This window comes from Mus musculus, chromosome 4, assembly GCF_000001635.26.
Source record: "Mus musculus strain C57BL/6J chromosome 4, GRCm38.p6 C57BL/6J".
NCBI lineage: Eukaryota > Metazoa > Chordata > Mammalia > Rodentia > Muridae > Mus > Mus musculus.
The window spans coordinates 104,025,523-104,042,337 of NC_000070.6; the positions used below are offsets into that span (position 1 = coordinate 104,025,523).

Here is a 16,815-nt window from a genome sequence, read left to right on the forward strand (position 1 = left end):
ATTCCAGAAAAAGAAGCCATAGATATAGCTGTGACAACATGCCACATTCAGATAGCTTAAACAACAGAGATTAACCTACCCTAGCTCTGGATGCTGGAAGTCCAAGATCAAGACACCTACATGGTTTGGTCCTTCATAGGGAATGAGCTGTGATCTGTTCCTAGCCTAACCTTTAGCTTCTGGAGATTGGCCTTCCTGATCCTTTAAGGTTAATAGCATTCCTCAGCTTATGGATACACCCTTCCAACCTCTGCCTTCACTTTGACATGATTTATTCCTTATGCCAAGGATGCCATGCCCTTATACATCCTTTTCATCAGAACACAAGCCATTGGAAAAGCACTTCATTTGTGCAGTTATTTCTCAGTTACTTCTTAAACGGCTATTTTTCCAAATAGGGTCACATTCTTAGGTATTGACCTCAGTGTGAGGGTTGGAGAGGGGGAGGTTAGGCCTACACATTATGTCTTTTTGAAATAGCATGCCCTAACTCATAAGTAGTTCAGACAATGGGGCAGAACATGGACCATGTGAATGAATAAAGGAGGAAATCCTTAGAGAAAAGATTTCACATACAACTGGTTCCAGATCAGGTAGGATCTTTGGCAATAGGAAAAAAGTTTCTTCTGTATAATGGGAAACCATTGAAGCACTGGGCCAAAGGAACATTTGTATTACTGGTTTTCTTACAATATGTTAGCTGCTTTGTTAGGAATAGAATGAAAGCACAGGCCCACAGTTAGGAGGTAACTCAGTTTCTTGGAGGACAGACTCTGTGGTTAAACCAAGGAACATCAACAGGGGATACACTTCTAGATGAAAGGATTAGCTAATGGGAGATGATCAACAGAAAGATGGTGTTGTCATGAACTCCAAGTACATCTAGAACTCAGCAGTGGATATGTTAAATCTGAGATGCCTGTAGGTATCTAACTAGAGACACCATGGGCATAGCGGGATATGCAAATGTGTGTTTCCAGAAACAGTCAAGACGGCAGGTATAAATTTGAATGTCATTAGTACATGAATATTTGAAGATATGCAGCACAGAAGTGTTTTTAAGAAGCAAGTTACCTTCTCTGCACTTTTTATGCAGAGTAAGATAATATTCTTTCTCTTCAGGCATCACAGTAGGAAAGATGGCAATAGCCAAGGACAGGCATGCATAACCAGTCCAAGTCAGATGAAAGACTCTTAATAAAGAAAACCTGGCCGCTGTTCTCTACATTGATGATGTATGGCTTTTCCTGTTTTCTCTGAATGACTGGGTTTCATTTCCAAATACCTTGAGTTATCTTCTTGCTTCCTCAAAAATGAACCTACTTCCTGAAGGTACATACATGCAGCAGCTTCATATTCCTAACCCATCCACAGTTCATTTCCAAGAAACCCAGAGCAGCAAGCAGAGGGTTAAAACTCCCACCAATGGGGGTGCACAAACCATTCTAAATCTCAATTCCACATGCCGCCTCAGGGAGCATCATGGACTACAGCCCAAGATAAAAAGGCCTGACAGAGATTATTGACGGTTTACCTTTTAATGAGCAGCTTGGATTGATTCTGTTCCCCTCTGGGATGGCTTTCTCTGTCCTTCCTCCACCAGAGAGGCCATGGGGACCACCACCAACAAAAAATACAAATCTCCAATTTGAATAATTGCAAGAATCTTCTTTCTGGCAAATAAAGTTTCCAGGGTGAGAAATGGCTTACAGTTTTAAAATATATAAATACATGTGTTTAGAAATGTTATGATTATCATGATTATTATTAAGCACTACTGGCACACAGGATATTTTCAAAGAGGCTGGTTGCCTCTAATTGGATATTCCTTTCAATTTCCCTCTGGGTAGGTCAGCAGTGTTAACTCTTAATCATCCAAGGCAATTAAATGCATGTGCTTCTAACCTATGCACCAAAGGCTGCTGGGCTCTTCACAGAGTTACAGTGGTAGAGCCAGCAGTAGAGCCAGCCACCCACAAGCAACTTAGGAGACAGAGGTTATAATATAGACTCATACATAGCTGGTTAGGAAAAGGAATGTATACATTTGTAAATGGTGGTGAGTCAAAGTTCTGGCAACGCTAAACCCATAGCCAGTCCAAGTACAACATTTCCCTTGCCCTAAACTCTCCCTTGGTCCAGATCCGAACTGTTAGGTCAGTTGCTGAACTGAATAAGATCTTCAGACCCCCTGTTTGAGGGGGTTATGACAGTGACTAAAGTATGAAAAGCCAAATAGCCAAATCAGTCAGTTTTTGATCATCTTTTGCACAAGAAGCTATGATGATAAGAAAACATTTTATATTGTCTTTTTCCCCCTCCCAACCTTGACTGTAAGGCTATCTCTCATCTGTACCCCTGCACTGCACTCCAGTCCTGATACATTGCAGAGATGGGGAGGGGAGATCAATCATACACATTTTTAAGAACACTTCCAATGACCCCATACTTATTAGAACAGTGACTTTAGAAACTTTATTGAAATGCACATAAATATATCTTATATTCCAACTCATTTATTGTGAACACAAGTAAAACAGGGAAGTTTCACGTCTCTGAACTCTGGTTATCTGGCAGCATGGTCAACAGTAACTACAAATACAGTTTGATACTATATATTCTTTTTGAAAAAGAGTATATTGTGTCAATTAACTTGGAATTCATTGTCTGAAATGCATGGTTTGGAAATGCTGAGCTAGAGGAAGAAGCAAGGTGGTCTCTGGCATATGGGTATAAAAATTAATGAAGATGCCAACAGATCAACTTCTATCGAGAGATTTTCTCCCAGGCGACCTTTCCAAATTCTGGCCAAACTGTAGGGATCAAGTCCAATACACTAATCTGGCACTAGAGGTATCACAGAATTTAACTGTGGGCCCTTAATTTGCACTGGATTGTACTTTTTATGCTCTTGCCCTTTCCAGACCACCCAGCAGTAGCTTGGGCTCTGCCCTGCATTTGGCATTAAAGAGTGCTTGGAATTTGCTGATTCCCCTATAGATCTGCAGTGTGCTCTTCCCTTTGGCTTCCCACCAGGAAGACTATGCCACCTCAAGTTGCTTCCTCCCTGGCTGGAACATATCTATGTTCCACTGAGGCAGATACCAGCAGGAAAACAGAGAGGGAAGAGTGAACAGGAGGGTATGACCTTAGCTCGCTCGCTTGCTCTCCCTCTCCCTCTCCCTCTCCCTCTCCCTCTCCCTCTCCCTCTCCCTCTCCCTCTCCCTCTCCCTCTCCCTCTCCCTCTCCACTTCCTTTTCTCCCTCTCTCTCTCCCAACCTTTGGCTGAGAAGTACTAAATTCATTTGCCCAAAGGACAAAGTTCCAGTCAGATAGCCCCCTTTCCTCCTCACAGCTCCCCAAGGCAGCAGGCAGCAGTCACGGTCCTTTGCCCCTGGGGATTATGGATGTGATCCACTGAAGTTTAAAGAGAAATGCCACCTTCTCTACCACTGTCTGTCCCTGAATTGCTCACTTACACAATCAGCTTCAAGTTTGTTGTTGAGGAACCTCCATGACCCACCTCAGTGAAAAGCCATACCATGTTGGGTCATGCTCCTTTAAGAATCCTTTCCCTAGTGACTAGGTGAAGTGAGGAAACAGGCTGGACCAGCCAGGCAACTGAGGCCTGTCATAGATGACCTAAGTGGACACTGCTTATCCCAGAGTTCCCTCAAGGTGCAAAGCCTTTGGTAGGTACCTCAGCTCTCTCACTCTAAGGTTCTTCCTACTTCCTCCTCAGATCTCTAGCTCACCCTGTACCTCAGCATCTGCCTCCAGATAACCCATTGTGACAGGAGACTGGAAGTCAAAATTTTAGCCATGGGAACACATCCTCTCTTGTCTTCCCTGAAAAAAAAATGACAGCAAGAAATGAATAAAGCAATAGTGCTCTTTATGCCTGACCATTGACCTTTTATGAAACTCAAGTAGAGACAGGATGTCCTCAGAATTATCCATTCCTCCTTAGGCTTGGACAGACACATTTGGCATCTCTCTCTCTCTCTCTCTCTCTCTCTCTCTCTCTCTCTGTGTGTGTGTGTGTGTGTGTGTGTGTGTGTGTGTGTGTGTGTGTGTGTAGTCTTTGACTCTTTCTCTCCTGAGACTTGCTTTCAGGTGGAATCCAGTTTCTTGGTTTGCTCAAGGTGATTTTGAGATATAGATTTAAATTTTGATCTGAGCCAGAAGAGTGGACATTATAATAGCCTTTGCCTATGACTATGATGAAATAAACTAGAATATTCTTTAGACTTCCTTTCTGAAGAGAAAGAGGACCTTCTCCCCCTGGATGCTGTGGCTGCTTTGTTTTGCTTGGCACAGGGCCTTCAGTATAGACAAGGAAAGTGTTAACTTGATCCCATACTTGTCTCCTTTCCTTCTCTAAGAATATTTAAGATGTTTGTTACATCCTTCTTGTGATGTTAAGTCACATTCTACAAGCTTTCCTCTTGCAGAGAAAAGAATGGTACGTACAAGAGGAGGCCTTGGAGACTCCTAACGTCTTGCCTCTGTAATAGCACAGGCACCATGTTTTTTATAAAGTTGTATTCCCCCAGCAGATCTGTGCCTAAGGAAGGAGCGAGTGTGGCTCTCTTTACTGTCTTCACTGCTTATGGCTCATTGTGATGCTGGTTTTTTAAAATAAATTTAGCTGAGAGAAATGGCCGCATATGCAGCTGCAAATAAGTAGGCAGTGGAGGCTACTGTTTCCCGGGGAGGGAGGAATGAAAGATCCAATTCTGATTCTAGGCATGGGATCTCCTGGTCCTGTTTAAATCCATATGTTAGCTAAATAAATGTGATTTATTCTCCTTTGGATTCCTAGTGCCAATTTCAAGCTTGGCATTGAACAGGTCCTCGGTAAATTCTTATCTGTGCCTAGATAAATGAATGAATAAATGGCGACTGGGTATCAGCAGCTCAGAGGTAGGGTAGTCCCAGCCACCATCCCCCATCACTTTCATCTCAGTGGGTGTCTGCTATTTCAGGTAGGCAGCAGGAAAAGAGCCAAATTACCCTGTAGCCCAGTCACTGGTCCTGATGAAGGAGGTTTGGGTTGGGGTGAACAGTAGATGCAGGTTGCCATTAATGCGAGTGATCATGCAATGTGATGTATTTCTTCCCAAGACTGTAACTTAAATCCCAATTACCTTCTGGTGACAAATGAACTGGCCAAGTCATTCATTCTGGTGGTTGGAGCTCCCACCTTCTGTGTTACCACCGCATGGGGAAGGTGTATGACAAATCCCCAGATTTAATTTTAGTGCTTGGGAGCCCAAGTGGCACAATTACCAGATCAAGAGTGATGGCAGAATATTAACATGAGCAGTTCCTGTGAAGCTGAGCTTTAGCTAAGGATACTCTGGCTTGTAAGCATTGTAGAGTTCCTGTAGGTTCCAGGATCCTAGACCTTGGAATTCTAACTTCCTTGAGATCTAATTCTGCCATTCCCCTCAAATGTCCCCAACACCTCTTTTGAATTCTTCCCTCTACCCCATTCCTTACCACCTTTCATGATGACCACAAAAAACAGTAAACAGTGATTAAACAAACAGATCTCATGTCCCACTGTGAGCTTGCCAGTGTGCAAGATGTTAGTATAGGGAACGCCATGACCCAGGTAAAATTATAGCCGGTAGCAAATGTGCCATTATTTTAGCTTTCAAGATAACATTGACATCATAATCTGGTCCTTATTCACTGTAAGTTTGGTTTGCTTCTCCAAACCAGTAACCTGAGAGTGCTTTCTGACCAAAGAGTAAATATTGTTAGTTTGGGGGCCACTTGGTTTCATGCAGCTAGTCAGATCTGCCAATGTGGCCAAAGCAGCAATTATGGCTAATAAATAAATTATTATGGACAATAACATTTTATTTACAAATTATACAGGGTTGGTTTTATACAATTTCCTGGGCCATGAAAAATTATATATATATATAATGTATATATATGTATATATATATACACACATATATATACATATATATGTTTTTTCTTTAATTGTGATTCAGAGTCTATGTTGCCCTGGCTAGCTTTGAATTTACAGTACTTCCATTTCAGCATTCTAAGCAGCTGAAGTTATAGATGTGACTCACCATACCCAGTTTTGGTTTTGATTTTTAAAAAAATTATTCAAGGCTTTAAGGCTCATTCTTAGCTGTGGTATAGATGGTGAGCTGAGCTGGTCTGTGAGATTTCCTTGGCAGGCATGTAATCTCTCCTCTATTCTGTGGCCACTTAAATGTCCTAAAAGAAGCCCGGAGTCTTGTTTGTTTCTTTTCCAGAAACCTCCACTCACTGAGTTATCCACAATCAGACATCATCAGTCTGACCATGAGAACAGTTTGAGTTCAGAGCCTCAGCAATTTCAACAGGATCTCCTTGGGTCTTATGTCACACTCCCAAAATGTTCCCTTCCTTGCAAGAGTGTGTGGTATAATTGATTGCCAGTGAGTGAAATAGTGGGGGTAAGGGCAGCAGGCCCTAGTATGGCTAGAGTCTGCAGCACTGAGCATCACTGAACAGCACAGGGACAGAGGGGATGAGCGGATGAGGACATCACTGCTACCCTCCCCAAGATGCTCACTGTACCAAAAGCTTCCTCCACTCATCTGTTCTATTCCATACTCATGAGGACTATATAGTGAAACTATGTCTCCATGTTCCAGCCAAGGACACTTATTCACAGAGAGATTATATAACTGGCCCAAGGTCACACGGCAAGTATGCAGTAGAGCCAGGGCTTGAATTTAAGTCATGTGGAAGCAGCCGTTCACCCTCTGGAGTATTTTTGTGCATGGCAGCTGGTGACCTTCTGAGAGGAGCTCCTTCAATTGATGGAAATAAATATTCCATTATCTGCATAAATGCAGACAGAGTGCATAATACCCTTCCCCAAGATGAATTTCTCCTTTCTGTCAAGCCCAGATATATCAGGGGGAAATAAGGTACTTTATTCCCAGCTTCAAAACCAAGGCATAGTTTCCCTACTCCCATAGGCAGGTTTGAGGATGAGTCAAAGAGGAGGGAAGCAATGCTCTCTGTGTGTTAATCCGTAGTGAAGGACTTGGTGCCTGGAAACACTGTCTATCTCCCTGCATCATCGTCACCAGGGGATCCATTTTAGGCAGAAAGGGAGAAGCTGCTAAAATGAATTAGTCGTCTCATTTTCCTGCAGATGGAGGTGAGAACGGATGAAGGTAATATACCCTGACACAAGTGGCCAACTTCCTTTCACAAGACAAATTGGATCTGAATTGGGATGTTGGTGGTAGAGGTGAAGCCCTTTTATGTCCCTTCTTAGGATCTCAAGGCTTTTGATACTTCCAGGGTAGGATGAGTTTAGAGGACAAAATGCCTCTAGCTATCTGTTTTGGGCATCCGGGCCCTTGTCAGGACACAGTGGAGAACTGCCCTTATCCCAGAAGTCACTCAAGACCTTCATTCCAGGCTTACTTATGCTTAACTTGCTGGATAATTTTGAGCAAGGTGGTTGGACTCTGCTTTGTGTCCTTGGTTGTGAGTTTCCGGACATTCTCAGCCCTTTCCTTCTTTGTAGGAGGTTTGGGGGTGACCACTCTGACATTGTGGTAAAGGGTTGAACTCTGAAGGCTAATCATTTACATTTGAACATTGACTCTGTCACTCATTTCTGGGTATCTTAAAACCAATGATTTAGCCTGCCTATACCTGGGTTTCCTCATCTTCAAAAATGAGGAAAATAATACCAGTGTTTCTCTCAACATGTGATGCAAGGGTTTGATGACCCGGTCCGTGTAAATCTTCCTACATTTTTATAGCACTCAAAGCACATGATAGTGCATAGGTGTAATTATCATAGTCTCCTGGTGAGAGCAAGCTAGAAAGCGATACTAATATTTGTGTGACTCATTACAGTTTTTATATAATTAAATCACATTCTATCTTTATGGGAATCTTATGGGATACTGTGGTAGATATGTTTGTTTCAAACACTTGTGAGATATAGAAGTGCCAGTGGGGTTAATTAATTGTCAGAAGCTACAGGAATTATTACATATTGTTGACCCAACCAGGCACCCTGTTCTGTGTTCTTTCCAGACTTTGTTAACTCTCACTTCTTTATGCCCATAAAACCGAGCATCCCTGTGGAATCAGCAGCTCCCACTGTTACCACATTCTGGTTTTTATAAGCTTTATCCTATTTGCTCTTGTGTTGACTGAAAAAAATAATACTTTGAGGTTTCTGGTTAGAGTAGTGTTGTCTCAAGGCACTGAGAATATCCATTAAGTCACAATTAGATCAAATGTGCTGAGAAAAAAATGTGAAGTCAAAAGGGGAAAATATTAATATTTCTTAATTTGTGAAGTAGAATTATATGGCAGGGCAGGAAGCTTGTCAATCAAACTGTAGACAGAAATCTCCAGTTGCATAGATCGCATGCTTAACCACTGAGTTTGACCCGAAAGGGCCCTTTTCCCTGGCCCAAATTAGGAGAACCACCGAGTCAGCTGCCCATTAGGGAAAGGATCTAAGTCAAACCAGGCAACTCATAACTTGGTTAGTTGGTTTGTTGGTTAACTGGCTTGTTAACTTACTTACAGATTGGGACACAGAGCCTTATATACACAAGGCAAATGTTCCACCATTCAAATGCATAGGTCATACGGAAAAGCCTCTTTCTCACTCTGATGGTTGTTTGGAAGGAAAAGAAAAAACAACAAGCTGGGGAGATGCATTGTTATAGAACTCTCCAAGTCAAGGCAGCACTCACAAGCTAAACAGTTCCACCACTGCAACAAACTTGTTCTTATTCCTATCCATTGTCTTGAACATTTAGACCACATCTGAACCTGCAAAGGATTTACAGGTTCAGTGGTGAAGCAGTAAAGATGTGGAAACTAGAAATCCGACAGTGGGACCCCCCCACAACAGAGTGGAGGAGGGGTGAGTGATGAGTGTCAGACTCATCTTGATGTGGGCCTGCAGTCAGGGACCAAAGTACAGGACAGCAATGTTCAGACCAAGCTCAGGAGCACACCAGACTAGACTCCTGCCACCCACATGGAGGGGGGCAGAAAAGCTAAGTAGTTCAGGGTCATGGCCCAGAGTTTAAAGAAAAAGGAGGCTGCTGTACCTCGGCTCCTTCTCAGCCACCACAGCCCAGAGTACAACTGAGCCATTTGTTCAGGGAGGAGTAGGGAAGGGGAGAAACCACCCAGGAAATTGAATATTGTTTTGTTTTTTTGTTTTAAATCAGAGACATTGGGCACCATTATAAAGGGCCTAAATTATAGAATTGGAATGAGCTGATGCTGAATAGTACATTTAGTTTGCCTAGAAATTGCCATCCATTATATGAGAGTTTGAGACAGAGCCCAGATTAGAGTAGAAAATAAATAGATTACGCTTTATCTACACACATTAATTCTATAGTGAGTTAAATTTAATCACAACCATATATATATATATATATACATATGTATAATTTAATATATATATATATATATATATATATATATATATATATGCTTTATAGTTTTAAAAGCATTTTATATACCAACAACATTTGTGTGTTCCCTTGTCTAGAAATCTGATTTCAAAGATAAATCTGCTATGATCCAGGGGAATTCCTGTATCTATAATTTCTCAAAGTTTGTTTCTGGAACACTAATTCCCTGCCATGAAAATAGTTTTAACAAAGAAAAGGAATTCTAGTGCTCAAATAAGTTTGGAACCACCAGTCTAAGCATAGTAAATAGATTTTTTTTCAGACAATTTGATAGGGTAAATGACGTCTATAACTCCTTAAATAGAATATGGCACATTTCCCTGTTAACCACAGCAAATTCTTTTCCATGATATTCCGCATTATTTCTGTTCTTTGAAGCACACGTTAACACTGCTACCCTAATCAATAACTCTGATGGATGGGAGAGAGTTGGGACTATGACATGGGTCATTCGCTGACCATTAAGGTTGACTCGGATGACTGGATGGATGGATGGTTACACACTGTAATCCATGCTCTAGAAAACAGTCTACCTTTCCCGTGAGGACTACTATTAGGCAAGTGACTGTAGTTCCTGCTGGAACTGCTTTCCATAGTTCATATGTCTATAGCTGTGAATTTTTCTAGGCAGAAACATGGTCAGGCTAAGAAATGTACTACAGAAGTTAATCTTGTTTCTTAAAGCAGGAAAGAGTTTTGAAAATGTATAAGGAGTCAGACATTGTAGTGTGTGTTGGGGATATAGAGATAACTAAAGCCAGGTCTCTCTGGTCACTGTTCTTTAAGGTTTCAAATCTAAGGTGGCCTTGAGAAGTGAAACACACAGCAACTAGAATGATCAGCCAGCATAGCATTCAACAGCAGGCGTAGTCATAGTTACAGAGGAGGTATAGAACCTGAAGGTCCCAGCAGGATCCAGAAAAACATTAAAGAGAAAGCTTATGGAGTAAATAATATGTTCATCTGATGAAAATGGTGTCAAGAAGAAGAAGGCAGAGCATGTTCCCTAGCAGAAACATCTGAATGCAATGGGCTACCAGAAGACATCAAATGTACAGCATACTGAGATGTATAGAGAGGAAGGAAACATGTGCTGGGCCTCATGTCCCAACACCAGCTTAGGACTTCTTTGTTCTGCTACAGTGAGGATCTCTGTCTAATGACTTTTATTTTTCTACTGACTTTAACAAAAAATGGAGTATGACAAACATAGTCAGCAGCCTGGAACTATAGTGAGAGGACTTAGGACTCAGCCAGTCTGTAGAACCATGTCTGCACTTTGAACCCAGTCATGAGGTTCTTCTTGACCAGTGATAGGATTTATGGTTAAAGGACACTCATAACCACAAAAAAAAACATTGGAGGATCCAGGTCTGGCACCCCAAATTTAAGCTTTGTCTTAATGCTGTAAGGGATGCCAAGCTACTCAGGACCCCAAGCTGCATGTTAAAATCTGGGTAAACAATGTGGATTTGAAAATGGAGAGTTGATCATGATATTTGCTTGAGCATCTTTCCTAAAAGCCAAGTAGCAACTATTATCTCAATCAATTCTCATAACACTTAGATGATTGTGATTTTTCTTTCCTTCTTTCTTCTTTTATTATTTCTATGCTCATTTTATAGAAGAATGAAGCTGTGGTTTAGAGTCAAAGAAATCTTGTTCCAGTTACGCTGGGATTCAGTGGGCCCCACCATGCTTCCAGGATTATTGGTTTGGATGCCCTCCCTCTTGGTTACCTCAACTGATATTAGCTAAGGAGCATTGAACCAGGACTCCCTTGACCTTTCCAAGTGCCAGCAGAAGGGTGAGAGTGGAGCAAGTCATGGCTTGTGGTAACTACGGGTTTGGCCATCCATAGTTCATTCACATCCATTCCATAACCTGTTTCCTCTGTGTACACCCCTGGACCAATGTCTTCAGGATCACCATTCTTATGGTAGTTCCCCTGAGGGGTTCAGTGCATTTTGAAGAAATAATCTCATCTATCCCCAGCCGTTCACTTGGGGCAGCCCCCATTTCTGGTCTCTTATTTCAGGTACTCAAGTCAAAGGAACGTTTTCCAAGGTCACGGAGAATGTTCTCCACCTACTTGGGTACTTCAAGAGCCCTTGTGGGAAGATGCTTTTCATTTATTTTTTTCCTCTGAATTTGAAGTGATACACTCTGTCTATGTATCAGCATTCTACCAGAGATGTTCTGTTTGAATATTTAAATTCCTTAATTAATTTACCAGCAGATTTTTAAAAAAATGAACTGCTGAGAAATACTTATTGAAAGTCTAGTGTGGTGGCACATTTCTGTTATCCCAGTATTCAAGAGGTTGAGGGAAGAGGCTCTTGAGTTCAAAACCATATAAAATAAGATCCTATATTTGATAAATAAATGAACAAACAAACAAAGGCATATTGAACACCTGCTATGTGTAGGGCACTGTGCTGAGCACTGAAGGTACGCAAGTGAAAAGGGACCAAGCTAACCTGGCTGTCTAGACAAGAATTGATTTGTAGGAGGAGGCAAATCCATAAAAGAAAATTTCAGCATGAGATGAGAAGAATCATAGCAAAGGAATAAGTGAGGTTTGTGGGAGCAGAGAATAGTTTCTGCTGTGGCCTGGAGTGTTCAGGGAAGCCAAGAGAGAAGGCCTTGTTTTAGTTGAGGAGGGAGAGCTGATGTCTCTTTGGATGGAATTAACCAACAGCTACTTGTTCTTCAGCAACTAGAATGGGCCACCCTAATTTTAGTTTTCCTGTTTCAGAATTAACAACAACAACAACAACCACCACCAAAATAAACCTTAACAAATAAGGTTTTAAGAGTCTTTCACTTTAGGAGAGTGAGAGCCTTTGAAACACTCAGCCCTAAAGGGGTCTTGCCATGAAATTTTTCCCTTAGAGCTCAGGGAACCCCAAGGAAGAAGAGGAAGAGGAACAAGTGCAAAAGCCAGAGGGATGGAGGACACCTCTAAATCAACATGATCAAAGCCCATATGAACTCCTGGGAACTGAAGCAACATGTGCAGGGCACAGGGCCTGCACAGGTCTGCACCAGGTCCTCTGTGTAGATAGTATTTAGTGTTTTAACAAGGCTCCTGAGTGTGTGAACAACTGAGTCTCCAAATCTTGTGCATCCTCCTGGGCTCCTTCCCTTTTGCCGGTTTGTCTTGTCCAATGTTGATGTAATAGTTCTACCTTATTATATTCTATTTTGTTATGTTTTTTAAATGAATGAATGAACGAATGAATAAAGGAATGAATGAAAACCTAACCATTAAGTTAAAGGTTAACAACTGACCTGTCATTTATGCCCGTTAGAAGAGAAAAATCAGTTTTCCTCAATGAAGTGATACTGGGTTATATCAACCACTTTGGAAGAGGCCTCATGTTCAGAAGTAGTTGGCCAACATGAAAAGGATGCCACAGGTGGGTTTGTGTGTGTAGGGAGGGGGGGTATGGGGGATTGTTTGTTTGCATGTATGCTTTTATTTGGTTACAGTTTGTTTGGGGGTATTTTTATTTTGTTTTATTGATTTGGAGGGCTTTCCTTGAACTTTTTTAAAGAACATAAGGATGGCTGGGTAGGAAGGAGAGAGGATCAGGAAGGACTTGGAGAAGGGGGGAGAGAATCTGCTCAGTAGGAAAAGATCGTAAAGAGATAATCTGACATCCTCAACTCCCCCCCCCCCACACACACACTTTACTCTGAAAGGTTCAGGGACATCAGGGAGAGGAAGTAGCAAGAAAGAAAAGCTGGAAGGTGGTGAGGGGTAGCATGAAAGGCTGCCACTCAGATAGAATGGAGCTTTTGCAGTCATGAACTCACAGCAGCCATGGATACAAGATGGGCACTTCAACAGTCGATCATGGGTAGCAAGGTGCCTACAAGGTCCAACCCCTTCCTTCTTTGCTCCAGAAGAGGGTGTATTTCGCTAATATTGTAGCCATTGGGGGATTAAATAGGAAGAAAGGGATAAAAAAGGATAATGAGAGCAAATATTATCATACATTACATATACATTATATACATAATACATTATATAATACATTATATACTAATATAACATATTAGTATATAATACTACATATTACTTATTATATATTATTTATTACATATGTATTATATACTACATTATATAATTATATATTGAATTATCAAAAAATTAATGCTTCCACCAATGTAGGAGTAAATATGTCTGGTATAAAAATAAATATATACATCTGACAAGAATGAGGGAAATCAAAGAAAGTAATTGAAAGTAATAGAACCTACATAGTGTTCAAAGTTATTGAAAAAGCTTGGTGAGATTACTGTAATTGTAACAGACAAAGGCAACTTGATAAGGGAATGCCAAAATGAGACTAGTGGGGAAGACTGGAACAGAGGCAGAGATGGATAATCCACTTTCCAAGTCCACATCCAGTTATCCCTCAAAGGAAGGGTTGTCGGAACCTCAGAGACCTGCCCAGCATAATTTGCTGTCAGGGAAAAGTAGACATTCCTTTAAAAAATTAAGTCTTTGCCCCAGTCACTGTTAGCAGAAGTAGCTGGGAGATGAATGCTGGAAAGGAGCATAAATTCCCTTTCAGAGGAGAGGGAGAGGCATGTGGAGGCAATAAAGGCCGATCCTGACAAGAGGAAGCTGATTAAGAAGTGAGTGTGCACAGAGATTGAGAGAGTAGTCAAGCCTCGAGTGATTGATTGGTGTGTCTGGAAAGGTACCTTCCTAGCAGGGTGATGTCTGAGCTTCTCTGGGCATTCAGCAGGGAGGGAGAGGGAGAGTCGGTCCTGTGTACACAAAGATATCGTGCCTGTGGATATGCAGGAGGTGGGGAGCTAGTGTCTGCTGGAAAGAAATTGCCTGCTGGGCACTGGGCTGGGTGCTTTACATAGCCTGTCTCATTGATTTCTCATCATACTCAGGAAGGTAGATGTTATCATAAGAAAACTGTGGGTCAGAGAGGTTAAATAACCTGTCCAGGTTCACATGGCAAGTGGCAGACCCAGAATTTGAACTCCAGTCAGTCTGATTATAAAATCTATACCTGCATACGCTCTTCACTTCATTCCAATGAAATAGTCATATCCTTGTGCATTTCCATAATGGATGTGTCAAGTGTAGTAAAGTGGTAGGAGCTCAAATAATGGTAGCTGGTGAAAATAGAGCAAGGAATTGCAAGAGGAGGAGGGGAGGAGCTGTGTGCAAATAGCCATCATACCTACCCAAAGAGCTGCTGTGAGAAATGGGAATGTGTGCCAAGTTCTCTCTAAGAGCATGGGGTGGAGTGCGGATTCGGAACCTGGGGGGTGTTTCCTTGGTACTGAACAACACATATCCTACTTGTCTGAGAAACTTCTTTGTCTGAATTCCCCTCCCAGATTATCAACTGCCTGCCAGTTTAAATATGCCCAAGTAAAATACAGTTTGCAAGTTACTAGATTATAAAAGAGCCTGGTACAATCCCACGTCCTGAGCTATTGTGTAGCCACTGAAGGTAATACCTTCCTTCCATCTTTAAAAAAAAAAGCCAAGGCACAGATGGTTCAAGAAGAGGTGAAACATTCCAACCTGCAGGCAAGGCTTAAGAGAGAAAGTAAACAACTCAAAATAGCTTAAGAAGCTCCCTAGAACCAAGCAGATTCACTAAACTGCCTCCTCAAATCGCCACCCCCTTCTCTCCCCAACCCCTCCTGCATTGAGCATGATCTAAGCAGTAAAGTCAGAGAGTCACTCTCAGACAAATGGAACTTCTTAAAAGGGGCTCACACCAGCTGGGCTACCTGGAAGAAGTAAAGACCAGCTCAGTTGTCTGGGGACCCAGACCAATTGAACTACCTGGAATGCCCACTCTAGCCCACTGTGGGCAGCACCATTCCCTGGCCAGGCGTTTCTGTACTATGTGTGTATAGAGGGAGTACTGAGTATGAGAAAGCGTGTGTCAGTTCATTTCTTTCTTCTCTTGGCTGTGGTTGTGATATAAGCAGATGCTTCAAATTCCTACCTTGATTTCTCCACAGTGATGGACTGTAACCCAAAACAGTGAATGAAAATAAACCACATCTCCCAAGTTGCTTTTCCATAGGGTATTTTACCATGGCTGCAGAAATGAAACCAGTACCAATCCTTTCTCTCATTTAAAAATAGTATTCCTGGTATTGAGTTTTAAAGGGTCTTATGCATTCTGCACACATATATTTTTTAACGGATACATGTTTGCAAATATCTTTTTCTCAGTTTGTGGTTTGTCTTTTCTTGTGCTTAACAGTTTCCCTTGAAAAGCTAAAGTTTGTAATTTTTATATTATCAGATTTTCCTTTTATGATTTCATGATTTTTATATCCTATATTACTGTTTTCTCTGGCCCAAGAGTACTGGTACTTTTTTTTTTAGTTTTATAGTTTTAGATTTTTATTTAGGCCTATGTTTCATTTTGAATTAATATGGCATAATGTTATAGCTCTGCTTTTTTTTCCTTTTCCATGTGGGTATCTAATTGTTTTGTAATCACTTGTATTAGCATTACATCTTGCAAGAAAAATCGATCAACTGTCTATAGTCAGATCTGCTGGACTGTTGTCCTGTGTTCTATTGATGCATGTTCTCTGCACAGCAGTACCCATTATCCCGATAACTATTGTTTTATAGCAATTCCTAAAATTAGATAAACTAAGTTCTCTAATTTTATTTTTTAAGAATTATTTTTAGCAATATTCATCCTTTAGGTGTTCACATGAATCATATATTGCTGGTCAATTTTAAAATGTTGATTAGGATGTTGATTAGGATTATATTGAAACTAGGGATCAATCAGAGGTAATTCACATGCAAATAATATTGATTTTTTTCAACCTGCTACTATAGTTTATTTTTCTATTATCTGGACCTTCTATAAATCCTACCATAATTTTTTTTTAATGATAGTAGCGAACAAAGTTATAGTTTAGTTATCGCAATCTGTCCATGTTTTGTGATTTTTTTTTATTGTTTTTGAGAATTTCTTACGTAAGTATATAGAAGGGCTTGCTGAGGAGATGGTAATGATATTTTGTCTGTACCTCCTTCCTGTGCATCCAGTCACTTCCCACTGTTCGGATAGCGGATTTGTTGCCACAGGCTCACAACACCACAGTGAGGGAAAGGGTACACAGCAGTGTGGGATTCTGGGCTGAAGGCGCTTCCCACCCGGCACCCCAGCACTGACATCATTGCAGGTTCAGGTTCATCTTCCATCTCCTCATCTGTATGGCTGTAATGATACCTGCCTCATAGTATGAGGACTTGGTGATCCATGTTAAACAATGGCAAGCACATAGAGAAAACTTAAAC

At 41.2% G+C, this 16,815-nt stretch overlaps 1 protein-coding gene and 1 long non-coding RNA gene across 11 annotated transcripts in view; one reads left to right on the plus strand and one right to left on the minus strand.

The window, feature by feature from the left end:
- Positions 1–1,667, minus strand: part of Gm36661 — a 36,218-nt gene extending 34,551 nt beyond the window's left edge. For both annotated transcript variants that reach the window (XR_003955233.1, XR_001784565.2), the window contains exon 1: positions 1,535–1,667. This is a non-coding gene — a long non-coding RNA (predicted gene, 36661). The remainder of the gene's footprint in view (positions 1–1,534) is intronic.
- Dab1 (disabled 1) overlaps positions 1–16,815 on the plus strand; it is a 1,125,345-nt gene that overhangs the window by 406,023 nt on the left and 702,507 nt on the right. The gene's annotated exons all lie outside the window — the stretch shown is intronic.